The 12,981-nt window shown below is 51.8% G+C and overlaps 1 protein-coding gene across 6 annotated transcripts in view; it reads right to left on the reverse strand.

The window, feature by feature from the left end:
- The window catches only part of LOC138187829 (mucin-17), a 72,186-nt gene extending 59,407 nt beyond the window's left edge, over window positions 1-12,779 (reverse strand). The window contains exons 1-2 of one of the 6 annotated variants that reach the window (XM_069129019.1): window positions 12,238-12,779; window positions 11,518-11,613 (exon numbers count right to left, since the gene is read on the reverse strand). The gene's annotated coding sequence lies outside the window, so the exon portion shown is untranslated. The other 5 variants (XM_069129021.1, XM_069129017.1, XM_069129020.1 and 2 more) reach the window with 5 other exon arrangements.
- Window positions 12,780-12,981: the final 202 nt, after the last annotated feature.

The raw sequence follows: 12,981 nt of genomic DNA on the forward strand, positions 1-12,981 counted from the left end.
CACACACACACAATACACGTATTCTCTTTCTAAATATTCCAATTCTAGTGCGATAAATAAATTTCGTTCCCATTCGTAGCTAGTAACAAAGCGCAAGTGGCAACGAGGTTTCAGAGTTAAATCGAAACTCCTTCGAATTGTTGGGCAATTCCAACGAACAAGTTCAAAACGCAAGATTCCCGTTTCTGCGAAACTACTCTCGCCCTAATCCATCTCCCTTATCGGGATCAGCCTGCCTTCGTCTCGGCTACGGAGCGAGGTAACGCTGCCGATTTTCCGCGAGACGGCTCGCTAAACGGAGCCTCTCGGCAATTTGCCGGCACGCCGCACAACTCGCCGGCCCCGAGAGCGCAATCGATTACCGTGGTCGAAACTCGCGGCCACCCGATACCGGATACAATAACCCGGGCGCAATAGGAGCCGTGCGCGCTCCTTTAGGTGGCAGAAACCGGGTTGGTGTTCTCGGGAAGGCCACGACTCGGGCGTCCCGGCGACTTAAAGCGGCACACAAGTCACGTACCGGCATGGGACCACCGGTATTATGGCGCGTCCTCTACCCTCGGTCCACCTCCCAACACACTCTCTTACTCGCTCTCCCTCTTTCTGCTGTACCCTCTGCCTTGGCTGGTTGCCTCTACGTCGACCTTCTCCCTCTGTCTTCGTCGCACCGGCGTATCCCGTCATATACATATTACGCGCGGCGTATAATGTGGGTGCCGCTTGCACAGCGAGGCGGCCCGGTGTCACGCTACGTGCTTCCTGCCCGCAGGCCATGGTGTGACAAAAGGCCTTATGTCCGCCCGCTCGTGGAACACTCGTGATCGCAATGTGTAATCAAGCTCGCATGGCCACTGTATTACCACGTACACCTCTACCGTGGCCCGCGGCCATCCGACCGCCTCTATATACAGGCGCGCGCACACGAGCCACACGCATCCAACAGAGCCACGCAAGCATGTACGCACGCACGCACGTACGCGAGTAACGCGCCGCTTTTGGCCGGCCGTTTCCCGCGCACCACGCAACCCGACTCTCCTCTCTCCTTTCCACGATCGGTTTCGCAAGCCAGACCAACGCAGAGAGAGAGAGAGAGAGAGAGAGAGAGAGAGAGAGCCCAGCGGCGCCCACTTTTCTGCTCGATTCGTCGTGCCATCGTGCACCGCTTGCAACCACCGGCCCTGTGCGCTCTTTCGGAAACCACCCCCTCTCTATACCTCTCCGGGGGATTTTTTTCTTTTACCACGTCTTCTCGCTTTTCGCTTTTCTCTCTCTTGTTTTCCTCTCGCTCTTTTTTCCTTCTGCTATCGGTGGGTAGTTTGGAATTCTAGACGGTAGACCGTGATTTAAGTTGGAACGTGGCTTGGAAGGAGGATTGCGTCGAAGGTGAATCGAGGATGCCACAGGACGTTACGTTTTGACTCGTCTCGGGGATGAAATTTGCCAAGATAGCGAACCAGGCGCGATCGAAGCTCGCAAATTTTTCCCCTAAAACGCATGGAACTGAAATATTTCTACGATTATGCGAGGATTTCTAGTGGCGCGTGTAAAATGTGAAAATAGTTTGCGAACGTGTCTCTGGTATACGCGAAATACGCCAATTGTCGAAGATAACTGGCAAATCTCAGATGATATAAACGACATTCTGATTATAGAAAGTCCATTAATCCATTCATCGAACCATTCAAACCATATCGAAAATCGAAAGAGGCAATTTCTGTCTGTTTTAACGCGAATTGGCAGAGTGCAAAACGGATCGGGACGGAAAGCTAAGAGCGGAAAAGGGCAATCCTGGCGGTCGAGCCCAGGTCCCCCGGTATACGTTGCACTTTTGGCAGTTTCCGACCGGTGTCGGGATGCAGTCTGCCGCGAGTAACGTGTTTACCTAGACTATTGATCGAAGGGGGCGAGAGATCCGTGTTCAGGCAGGGGTGTGCGGCTTCTGGAAAACTAGGACCACGGGAATAGAAGATGGGGAATTTTTGCCGAGTTTCCACCTTGTCGAGGATAGGTGGAGAAACAGAGAGATAGGTTACGGATATTCAAGAGCCAACGGGATAGCTGAGCGTATCCATGCGTCAGGAAACTTTCCAGACCTCGACTCGACAACTCGACGAGGACGCTCTTTGCGCCGCGCTTTGATACTTTTCCTGGCCCGATTGGAATTTTTTCGCCACTCGATTCCACGTTTCTCCTCTTTGCCTCGGTTTTATTTCCCACGTGATTCCGCGAGTATAAACTGCACGCCATTCGATATTTCTTCCAAGATAATTACACGACTTTGATAGTCGAAGCGTTCGAAGCATCGAAACTCACCAACCTTCCCGTGCGACAATCGAATCGGATTTTTGATAATTTCCAGTCGACTAAATCTTTCTATCGCAGTACGTATCAGCGCTATCTTTTCGAATAAATGGAATGGGCTGTAACTGATTTTTTGTAGAATCTACGTGGCTTTTTCGGTATATATTTTACGTTATACGAAGTTTACAGTAGGTTTGATCCCAAAGCATTTCCTAACAATTTCGATGTCTCTTTATCGCGACGCAATTTGTCTCGGTACAACACTTTCTAACTTAGAACGCGGTCCCAATTTAGACCAAACCAAATGATACTCCATTACATTTTGACGGAATTGCAAAGGAAAACAAAGGAGCCACGAAAATCGCGAAAAATATAAAACACAAATTAATTACCACGATCGATCACCTTAAACACATTCGTGGCAACAACGTAAAACGAAGACAAAGACGTCTCGACGAATCTTGGATCGATCGCAAGTTCGATAACGAAAGTCAGAAAAGAATCGTAACACCTTACCGAAAAACAAGGGATAAAACACCTGCTCTACGGCGCTCCATGTAACTTCCACACGATGTAACTTTCCAAACTTTGTCAATTTGAAAAAAAAAAGAAAAAAGAAAAAAGAAGATAGGAACAAATCCAATATCACCACTGAAATAATCACCTATTCGATCCTCGGTTCATCGCAAATGATGCCGCGCCGATTTTGGACGATTCATGTACACTTTCGTTCGAATCACACTTTTTTGTTTGTCAATTGCACAGTGTCGACGTTTAAAATCTAATTAAAAATCGTTCGATCCGCGAAACACCATTAGAATCGATCTCTTTCTTCTCAATCACGATTTCTGATCGCTTCCGTTCGATGTTCCATCGTTACGTATCACCGGGCACGGCGGTTCAAATGTCTGTAACGGCACGGAGCGCGGCGCAGAAAAGCGAAAGACCGTGGGGCAGCAATTTCTGCGCCGGTCGGAATCTAATCCGCTGCGAACAGCCGCCTTTCGTGATACCCGTTACACACACCGTGGAGAAAACGTCGAACGCTTCGGTGTCCCGAGCGGCAGTAAGTTGAATTCCCAAACGGGCGGGTGTGGCGACCGTCCCGCAACGGGCACCGAAACGGATGCCGCTATCTCCTCCGACACACCGACGCGACTCCCGGCGTTTCTCTCTCCCTCCCTCTTTCCACCACCGATTCCCAACTTCTCTTCAACTTTTCTCCGTCGACAAGCCTTTCGCGATTTTTCTACCTTCCACCGTTACTTCTTTTTTTTTTTCCACCTTTCTCGTCTTTCTTTTTATGCCATGGGAGGAGAAATCGTTAGGAAGGCGACCTTTTTCACCAGAGACTCTCCGATTGCACGTACGAAAACGCGTGGCATTTCAAAAGAGACGCGTTTTCTTTGGATCGATCGACGTAACTAAAAACATTTTACGAGATAATTCGCACAAAATTCTTTTACAGCCAGATAATCGTAATACGGATGGCTCGGTCGATCGATTTCGGCGAATGGATCGCCAAAGATCGGCACGCGAAACACGTCGAAACACTGCTGTCACAGGATTTCACGAACGTGACGGACGATTTTCAGAGAAAAGGAAAAATAATTTCGTCGAATCGGCGTTCCGGTAAAATTCCTGGCGAAACGGGGCTCGTCCAAAATCGACTGACGGATCTGCTCGTGGTTCGACACGGCGCGACGGTTCGACTCGTGAAAGCGTGACACACGCGCGACAGCGTGCCATCGGTGGCCGATCGAACGACACTTTCCTCGTGACACTTTTTTTTTTCCAGCACGGGAAACACGACGGTGGCCAAATATCGGGTCGTGAACGGAACGGCGCGACGGGACGCGTTCGCGTGGCGTGTTGTCACGCGCGACGGGTGAAGCACGGCGATCGCGTGCGAACGCTCGAAAGAAACTCGAGCACGTCGCCGTTCGGCGACGATGACGGGGCGACGGATGAAAGAAAGGCGACGCGGAGCAAGGGAAGGATCGACGGGCGACCGTTCATCTCCATATTCATGGGGGACGACGTCGAAGCGCGACGATTCCGTGAGCTTTAACGAGCCGTAAAACGTAACGAAAAGAAAAAAAAGAAAAAAAGCGCAGGCGTGCCGCGACCAACACACTTACGAATTATCGCCGCCTTTTCGAATTGCGAAGTTATCGGCGGCACCGGTCGTCACGCAGCTCCGACACGGTGAAAAGAAAAAAAAAGGAGGAAAGAGGCAGACGGCTCACAGACACATCAGGGACACTCACGCGCTCACTGTTTGCATTGGTTGTCGTCGTCGTCGTTATCGTGGACGGTGTCGTTGCGGCTGTCGTGGTCGCGACGATCTCGAGACTGGCCGATATATACTCGCGAGACTGGCGGTATGCTCGCGAAAAGGAAGAGAAAGAAAGAGAAGAGAAGAAAAAAAGCAAAGAGAAAAAGAACGTTGCTCGAGCGCGCGGAAGTAAAAAAAAAAAAGAAAAAAAAAGCACGGCACGGATCGGAGAGTCGAAGACGAGGAGCAAAAAAAAGAAGCGGGACTCGCAGAACACTTGACTGGCCGCGCGGTTACGAACACACAACACACTATATCACCGACCTGCACGAGAGCACGGTAGCCAGCGGAGTTCTCCTGGATCCTCACGTATCCAGCGTGACGATCCGTGCGTGCCGCGTGTCCACGTTCCGAAAGTGTCACCTCCCTCTCCAGTCGGTCGGCTTCAGACGTGTGCACCGGCGAAGATCCGTGAAAGGAGGAAGAAGAGGCGAGAGATCGGCCAAGCCAGTCGTGGTTGGACGATGTCGGTGGCGCGCACTTCTCTTTCTCTCTCTCGTACCCTCGCACTCTCGATCCTCCGTCTTTCTTTCCTCTTGCGATTCTCTCTTTCTCCCTTTTACCGTCTTTTTCTCGTTTCTTTTTTTACCGTGTGCCTATAGCTCCGCCTCGGTTCATCGGTTGTTTTCCACGTCTTTGACGTTTTCCCTTCTTCCTGTCTCGCCTCTACTTTCGAGGGTTCTCGTCGTTTTCTTTTTTCCCTTCGTTTCGTTCCCTCTCGAAAACCACCAGCTAGCCGCGTGCACGTTCGACGTAGCGCGGCGGCAAAGAGCCGAGTATAGGAAGAGACCAGCACGACGTGTCCGCGCGAGACGGAAAGGAAAAGGAAAGCGCGCGCGCGTCCCGTGAAAGAAAGAGGAAGAAGGAGGAGAGTAGGAGCAGATGCCGAAGGAAGAGGCGGCTCGGGGTGCGGAGGAGGAAAACCGAGCGACGGTGGCGGCGGCGGCAGACTCGGTTGACTCGGTGGCCGAGCGGTATCTCACCCGCGAAAAGCGTCCCGCGATCAGGTGACAGCGGGAGTACACACCGGCGCTACTCAGGAGCGAGAAAGAGGGACGGAGCAGCCGTGTGCGCGCGGAACACGAGAGGAGTCGAGCGAACGAGACGGAACGAATGGCCCGCTCGCGCTGCCAACGGAGACAGAAGCCTGGTGTCGGCGGTGGAGGGGCTGCTTGTGGGACGGCGGGAGGTTAAACACGCCGAACGCCAGCCAACCGACAGAGAGGAAAGTGGGAGCGAGCAGGAGGGAGAGAACGATAGTCGGCGCTCGTGCGTTTCGAGTGTGACTGACAGCGAAAAAAGAAAGAAGAGCGTCGGGAGACTGGCGGCGAAGGAGGAAAAACAGAGGCAGAGAGGAAGAAGAGAAGAAGAAAGAGAGGAAAAAGGAAACCGGGGAGGAAACCGATGGAGAAAAAGAAGACGACCGGTAGACGGAACCCGGGGAGAAGTTGGAAAAGGGGGACGAAGATGCTATCGTCCCGCCGGGAAGAACAAAGAGAAATAACGCGCGTGTAACGAAGACGAGGGCGTAAAGGAGCGAGGGTGAGACGAGAGGAGACGAGAAACGGATATAGAGGCGGCGTATAGCGGCGGGGTACGCGATGCGCGACTCGCCGGGGTGGAAGAGCGTGCGCGCGCGCGCGCGCACGTTTCTCTCGAAGGGGGAAGTCGAGGGAGAGAAGGGCTCCCTGATCGCTTCTGAGTGCAAACGGTTCGGCGTGCGGTGGGACACTGGCAGGCGGGCGGCTGGCTGAAACTGCTGTGGATAGCGGGTGGCGAGCGGTGCGATACTCTACCTACGGGACGGGACGGGCCGAAAGCCGGGCCGGGACCCCCATCCACCTATACGAAACGCACACAACCGTTCGTTCGTCGGTCGGGTCTCCCCTCGCACACACAAAGAGAGCGAGAGACCCGACGGACGCGCCACGCAGAGAGCGCGCCGGCACACAGCCGCGTTCTCACACTAACGGTGAGTCAGGCAGGCGAGCGAGCACAGGCGGCTGCCAGGCAGACAGGCAGGCAGGCAGGCAGGCAGGCAGGCAGGCAGGCAGGCAGGCAGGCAGAGGCAGGCAGGCGGGCAAGCAAGGCAGCTACGGCACGTTACTACGCCAACGGCACTGCCTTCCCTCGGCTCGATTCGGTCTCGCTCGGGCGGCCGCGTTAGTCCGACTTTCCCGTCTTCGTCGACCGCCACGCTCTGTCCTCGTTGTCCTCCACTAACTCGTTCTTCGTTGCTCGTTCGTTCCCTCGTTCTCTCTGGCGCTCCGTTCCGTGCCGCTACTCTCCCTCTGCCTCTCCGCCGCCACCTCATCCCCGATCTCCTCGTCGTCGTTCTCCTCCCCCTTCCTCACGCTTCAGCCGATGCTCTCTTCCGCAAGCGCGCACGATCCTGCCTCTCTTTTTCTCCACGCTTCTTCTCCTTCTCTCGGATTCTCGCCTTCCGTCCTTGTCTATTAAACGATCCCTCGGTCTGATCGTTCCTCTCGGATCGTGTGCACCGCTCCCTCGTTCTCTTTCTCCAAGCGTCGGCTTCTCTTTGTCGTTTCGTCCTCGTCTCTCCTCCACTTCTCTCCCTCTCTCTCTTGCTCTTCCTCCGTCTGTCGCGTTCTCTTTCCGACCCGACGATCGTTCCTCGTCACGCCGTTCTCGCGCCGTCCTCTTCGTTTTCCCGCTGTCCTCCTCCGACCTAGTCGGCGTTCTCTGTTCTCTCTTTTGGAGAGCGTGTGCGCGCGCGCGCGCGCGCCCACACTCGAGCGGTAGCATATCGTAGGTCCGCCTGCCTACCGGAGCTTTTCAGACACCGATGAACGTGCTGGAGGCCCGAAAGCACGCGAGAGAAAGAGAGAGGAAACGAGGGAGAGAAAAAAAGAGCGAAAAAAAAGAGGCTGCGAACGAGAAGAGGCGAGCCGAGTGGAGAAAGAGAGGGACGAAGAGAGATAAAGAGAGACGTGACCGCGGGGATGTAACGGGTGTGTATGGAACGGCGGCACGACGACGACGACGACGACGACGACGACGACGACGACAACGACGACGACGACGACAACGACGACGACAACGACGACGACGACAACGACGACGACAACGACGATGACGACAACGACGACGACGACAACGACAACGTCGACCGACCGCCCGACCGACCGACCGACCGACCGTCTTGTTCACGAATTTTTCGTCGCTCCGCCGGCTGGGATGAGTTTCGGGAAGCCGGCAGCCGAGGTGGAAATTGCTTCCAGAGAAATTGGATTTCACGATAATGGCGCGAATCGGTTCCAGAGATTTCCAGGAAACCAAAACGCCGGGAAAGGAGCGGGAAGCGGCGGTCCCGCTTCGATTCGTCCCGTATTGCCGGGCGACTGTAAATTTCTCGATACACGCGACAGAACCCGTACTACGTGAACTTCGCTGTTCCCGTTTCGGCTTTCTGGGGATCTCCGACAACTGTCGCGACTGCCGCCACAGGAATTGCGTTCCACTTCGAATTTTTCGTCACTTATTTAACTCCACAGAAGCGGAATTTCACAAAAGATATAGTAATTTATTACTTTAATCTGAAATCCAGGGATAAGCAATTGTAGGATAACGTTTTTCGTAATATCGGTGTCACTTAACGTTTTAATTTCTGGGAATATCAAGTTGAAAATCTCGTCACATGTACTAAAATTCATTTGCGAATTGCAATTTTGGCGATTTCTTCCTTTCGAGCTTAAAAATGGATCGTTTAGCGAGGATTGACATGGATTTTTAAGACTGTACGTGGCTGTGTATTTCTCAGTAAATACAAGACCCTTATACGGTTCGACGTTCGCTCGTTTAAGTAGATTTACGTAATATCTTCGTCACTACTAATTGGCTGGCCCTTCAAAGCGCAGCCAGTCACTGCGCTAGGTACTATCGCAAACAGAATTAGTGTGATTTGCGTTTGCGGATCTTTCCCTGAAACCTTGGTCCGAGTACAAAACTAACGGAGCTCGCGGTTGAGCTCCAACTGCTACCATTCTTACTTCGTGTGCGACTATCCTTTCGGCGTCAATGGTCAAACCTGGATATCTACTTAATTACATTGCCACTTTCGAAAAGACTAGGAAATTGAAAATACATTTCGACGTGAAACCAAAACGCCCGGTGATATTTCGAAGATCGAACTCGTATCTAGCGACGAAACTTAGCGAAGGCTCGAGCACGAGTAGAAACATGCTCGCAATCAAATATGATCAAGAAAGAGGCTCGAGCATTAATAAAATTCAAACCAGTTTAGCACGGTATATTTAACAGCAACTACACAGCTGTCATTTAAAAAACATCTACCCACCGTGCAAAACGAGCCAACCAAGAATCTCATTTCGAATGGTTTCGTCGTCTCGAGGAATCTACAAAAAGAAATCAGGCTGGGTTCGCTCGAGAAACTTTCTTTCGCGTTTGAAAGTCAGCTGCCGGGATCCAAGGAGCCGACTCGTCATCATCGCTATTTACCATACCGGTGTAATTCGCTGGAATCAGAGGAATAGTCAATGGTCTTCGGGAGGAAAAATCGTCCGTGGAGATACGAGGAACAAGCCGAGGCTATTGGCCGTTCGAGGGGTTAGCCGTCGGCGTCGGTGACAGGAAACGGAGGAGATCGGCCGGCGCGAGACGCGCGCGGGTGCCTGTCCGCTTTCGTCGTCGCGGCGCTTCCGATCGGGGGCAAGGCGGTCTCAGCTATTCCAACAAAGTATTCCGCACACAGAGAGCCGCGGGCGCAGTCGCCGAGTCTGCGAAGTTGCCTTAATCTCGATCCGCCTGTCTTCCCTTTCTCTGTCCTTCTCGCTCGGTCTCGCCACCCGTTCCCGTCGTCACTGTGAACGACAGACTTTGAGGGTGACTTTGAACGAGATAGAGAGTTCGAGAAACGAGAAAACGAACCGTGGAACGGAGAAGGACCGGCCGTAATCCGGGTAAAGAAAGAACCGCTACCGAGAGAGGTAGAAAGGAAGGGAAACGAAAGGCGACATCGCGCGGATGGTAGAAGCTAGGATGAAAGAGGAAAGACAGACGGGCAGAGGGAAACGACAGAATACCTGAGCACAAAGGCGTGCTCGACATGGCGAAATACAGGCGATCCACGGTCCACGGACGGCCGCGTACAGCACAGAGAAACTATGGACCCGCATCGCGCCGACAACCGCCGCGCTATGCCACCGTCCCCGTTCGTTTCACGCTCGACGCATCGCTTCGCAACTCCAAGCACACGGCACTCGGCCGGCCAACGTTCGAGCGGCATTCGTTTCGGGTTACGCTGTGATTGTCGCCTATGAAAGAGGCCCGATCTTCGTCCGCGAGAACGAGGGTTGCGTGCGGGGGACGAAAGAGAAGTCGAGCCGGGAGATGGAACGCAGTGGGAGGGCGGTACCCCCTTAACACCGGGCACGAGGCAAAAAGGGGTCCAGCTGCGCTGCATCCTTGTTCGGGCTGCTCCGAAGGGAGTTCGGGGATTATTAAAATGCTGCAGAGGGGTGGGGAACCTCGTTCGTTCTACTGTTACCGGGGCTACGTAGCCACGAAACCGGTAAAATCTTCCTCGTCGCTCCTATGCGTTTCGTCGCTTTCCATCTTTTTTTCTCTTTATCGCGTCCCCCTGTCCCTCCATTTGGCTTTGCTTCTCTGCCTCTCTGCTTCTCTTTCGACCGGCTGATTCGGTATTCAAGTTCGAGTCGTGGTGCACAGGCCGCTGCATAAAATGTCTCCCCTCCCTCTACAATGATACCAATCAAGCCGGCCGCCATCGAGCCTACCAATCAGGGAAGCTTTGACGCGCAGCGACAACGTTTTTTGGGGTTAATTCCAGGGAAACGGCTGGCTGACGACGCGACCCTGAGATCGATTGCCGTTCTACGAGACGATAGGAAACGCGCTACTCTGTAAGATGGAAGATCGTCTAGCGTTCGAAGGAAAGTGGATCGATGTATAGTTTCGAGGACGATGACCGAGAGACTCGAAACATTTTCGTTAGATGATCGTGGAGCAGGTTGCGATAGTAAAATTCTGCACGCGTTTCACGATATCGGAGCTAAATGTTCGTAGACACGGAAGCTAAATCTTTGGAAACCGAGAACACCGAACCGATTTGTAACCTACGTGTGACGCGGGCGTCGGACAAGGTGAAGCCTAATTATGCGCGATGCCTGTCCTCGCTTAACGATCTAAACAAGGGAACCTGACGACCCTTCGACACCTTGTACCTTCTTGACCACCTTGTCTCTCACCGACACAAAGAATCCGTAAAGCCACTTGCAGTATGTCCCTCCGGGTTTAGTTACCTGGGAGGCTTAAGGGATCCTAATACTTCGTTCATTGTCAAACGACGAACGTTAAATGAAGGTATCAGAGAACGATTCTGTACCATCGAGCCTCTACGGAAAAATATTTTCCCTGGGGCGTCTTTCTTGCTTCCTACGCAGAAGCTGTTCTATTTTAATCTCTTCTCGGGACTATTTGTCGTTAAGTGCTCGAAAATCGTCATAGGTAAAAGTCAAGCGGAATATTTAACGTTACGATGAATATATTCTGCCTGGTTGCTTCTTTTTTACTGGAATAATGCCTCTGAATATAGTGGCACGTGTAAGGCCGTGAATTTTGTTACGATAGTTCAATGTTTTATAAACGAAGGCCAGTTACGTTCGGTCGTACGTAGATAAGTGCCATTAATAGCACATATCGCGTGGCATAATTTAAAAGCAGCGAAATTAAATCGACAGCGTGGAGAAAATCCCTTCTTTCGTGAAAAGTTTTGATTTTCAAACGATTACCGTGGACGTGTTAAATCTACGTCGTTGGTCTCGTACTTCGCGAAACAGAGGGTATTGTACTTTGCAAAACTAAAGGAACACACTTACCCTGTTAGATAAATGTTGTTTTCCTTCGAGTAATGTTTCCAACTCCTGAAATCCTTTCGCCTCCTCGGTGGTCCTTGAAGAGTAATGACCGCTTCGCTGTCGAAAAATAACAGCGTCTATTAGCACACGCTAAATGAAATGATCGATAAATCACCCTGCTAAGCTACGAACTAACTTTCGCGCTCTTTACAATTTTCCAATTTTTCGGTGTGTCTCGTCGTTAAAACGTCGATATTGAATAAAATCAGCGACTTAAAAAAAAAAAAAACCGCACATTCGACGAATAAAAGTACAACAGAGGAGCCGCCACTACACTCTTGAAGAACCTTGCGATATTAATCGTGGATATCTCTCTCGTTGTAAGTACTTACCTTTGCTTCTGCTTCGGCTCAAACCACGAACAACACGGAGCAAGCGATAAACACGAAAAACGACACAAGCGTAAAATAACAGAAGCGAGGACACGAGATCAACGAGCTGCTGTTGACGTTTCTCTTCGCTCTCCTGTCTCTCACCTTCGCAGTATGGAACAGCTTACTTGCGGCCTAGGCGCGCATAATCGCACGGAAACGTTCCGCAAACAGCTCCGTCCCGGGGTCCATAGATTCCCGCCGAGTTTGTCCCGGATATCGTGCAGCCCAGTCGCGGGAAGGGATCGCCGGCAACGTCCCGTCACTAATTACATTCTCCTCGCGCAATCACGGCCGCGTGTACACTTACGCCCGTCCCGTTCCGTCTCCCTGGCTCGTGTCCAATTGCCCCGTCGGATCAGAAGCTCCTTCTTGGCTGGCCCCACCGAGTTCTCCTCCGTTCTTTCTCCGTACGCCACTATCTTCCTTCTCGTTCACTAGCTGCCTGCCTGTCTGTCTCTGACTGCTTGCCTGCCTGTCCGCTTGCTTTCGTCCCGTTCGAGATACCTGGGATTCTGAAACACCTTGCCCTCGATGTGCGCCGAAGTATTCCGACACTTGGATATTCGTAAAGTTTCCCAAGTCTGAATGAGAAAATGGGACAGATCAAGGGTCATGGGGGAGGGGGGAGTGTTTTTGGGTTGGAGCCAATGATGTCGAATGGGCGGCGGTGGAGGCTGGTTCCGATCGGTGTTTGGCAGAAATTTTTGGATTTAACGTGGAACTTATCTTTTGAAATCGAAGGTGGTCGAATTGACGGAATTTTGACGAGAACTTGAAACTGAGAATGATGCGAATTTGTTGCGTTTACTAATACTGCATACTGCCTTATACGAATGCAGGTATTTTCGCCGGTAATTGTGAAGTTAGGAACCCTTGTAGGATTTTTAGAGAAAGGGAAACGTCAAAAGTTTTGAACGGCTTCCAGGTATTTATGTAACCGTTTCAGAAATGTTTGGATTGTAAATTTTATTATTCTGTGTCCGTTGGGCTTAGTATTTTTACAATTACAGATATTCGGATTCGAAGAAATTGAAAAGCACTCATAAGTAAC

This window comes from Bombus flavifrons, chromosome 15 (genome assembly GCF_040668555.2).
Source record: "Bombus flavifrons isolate JBK064 chromosome 15, iyBomFlav1_principal, whole genome shotgun sequence".
Taxonomy (NCBI): domain Eukaryota; kingdom Metazoa; phylum Arthropoda; class Insecta; order Hymenoptera; family Apidae; genus Bombus; species Bombus flavifrons.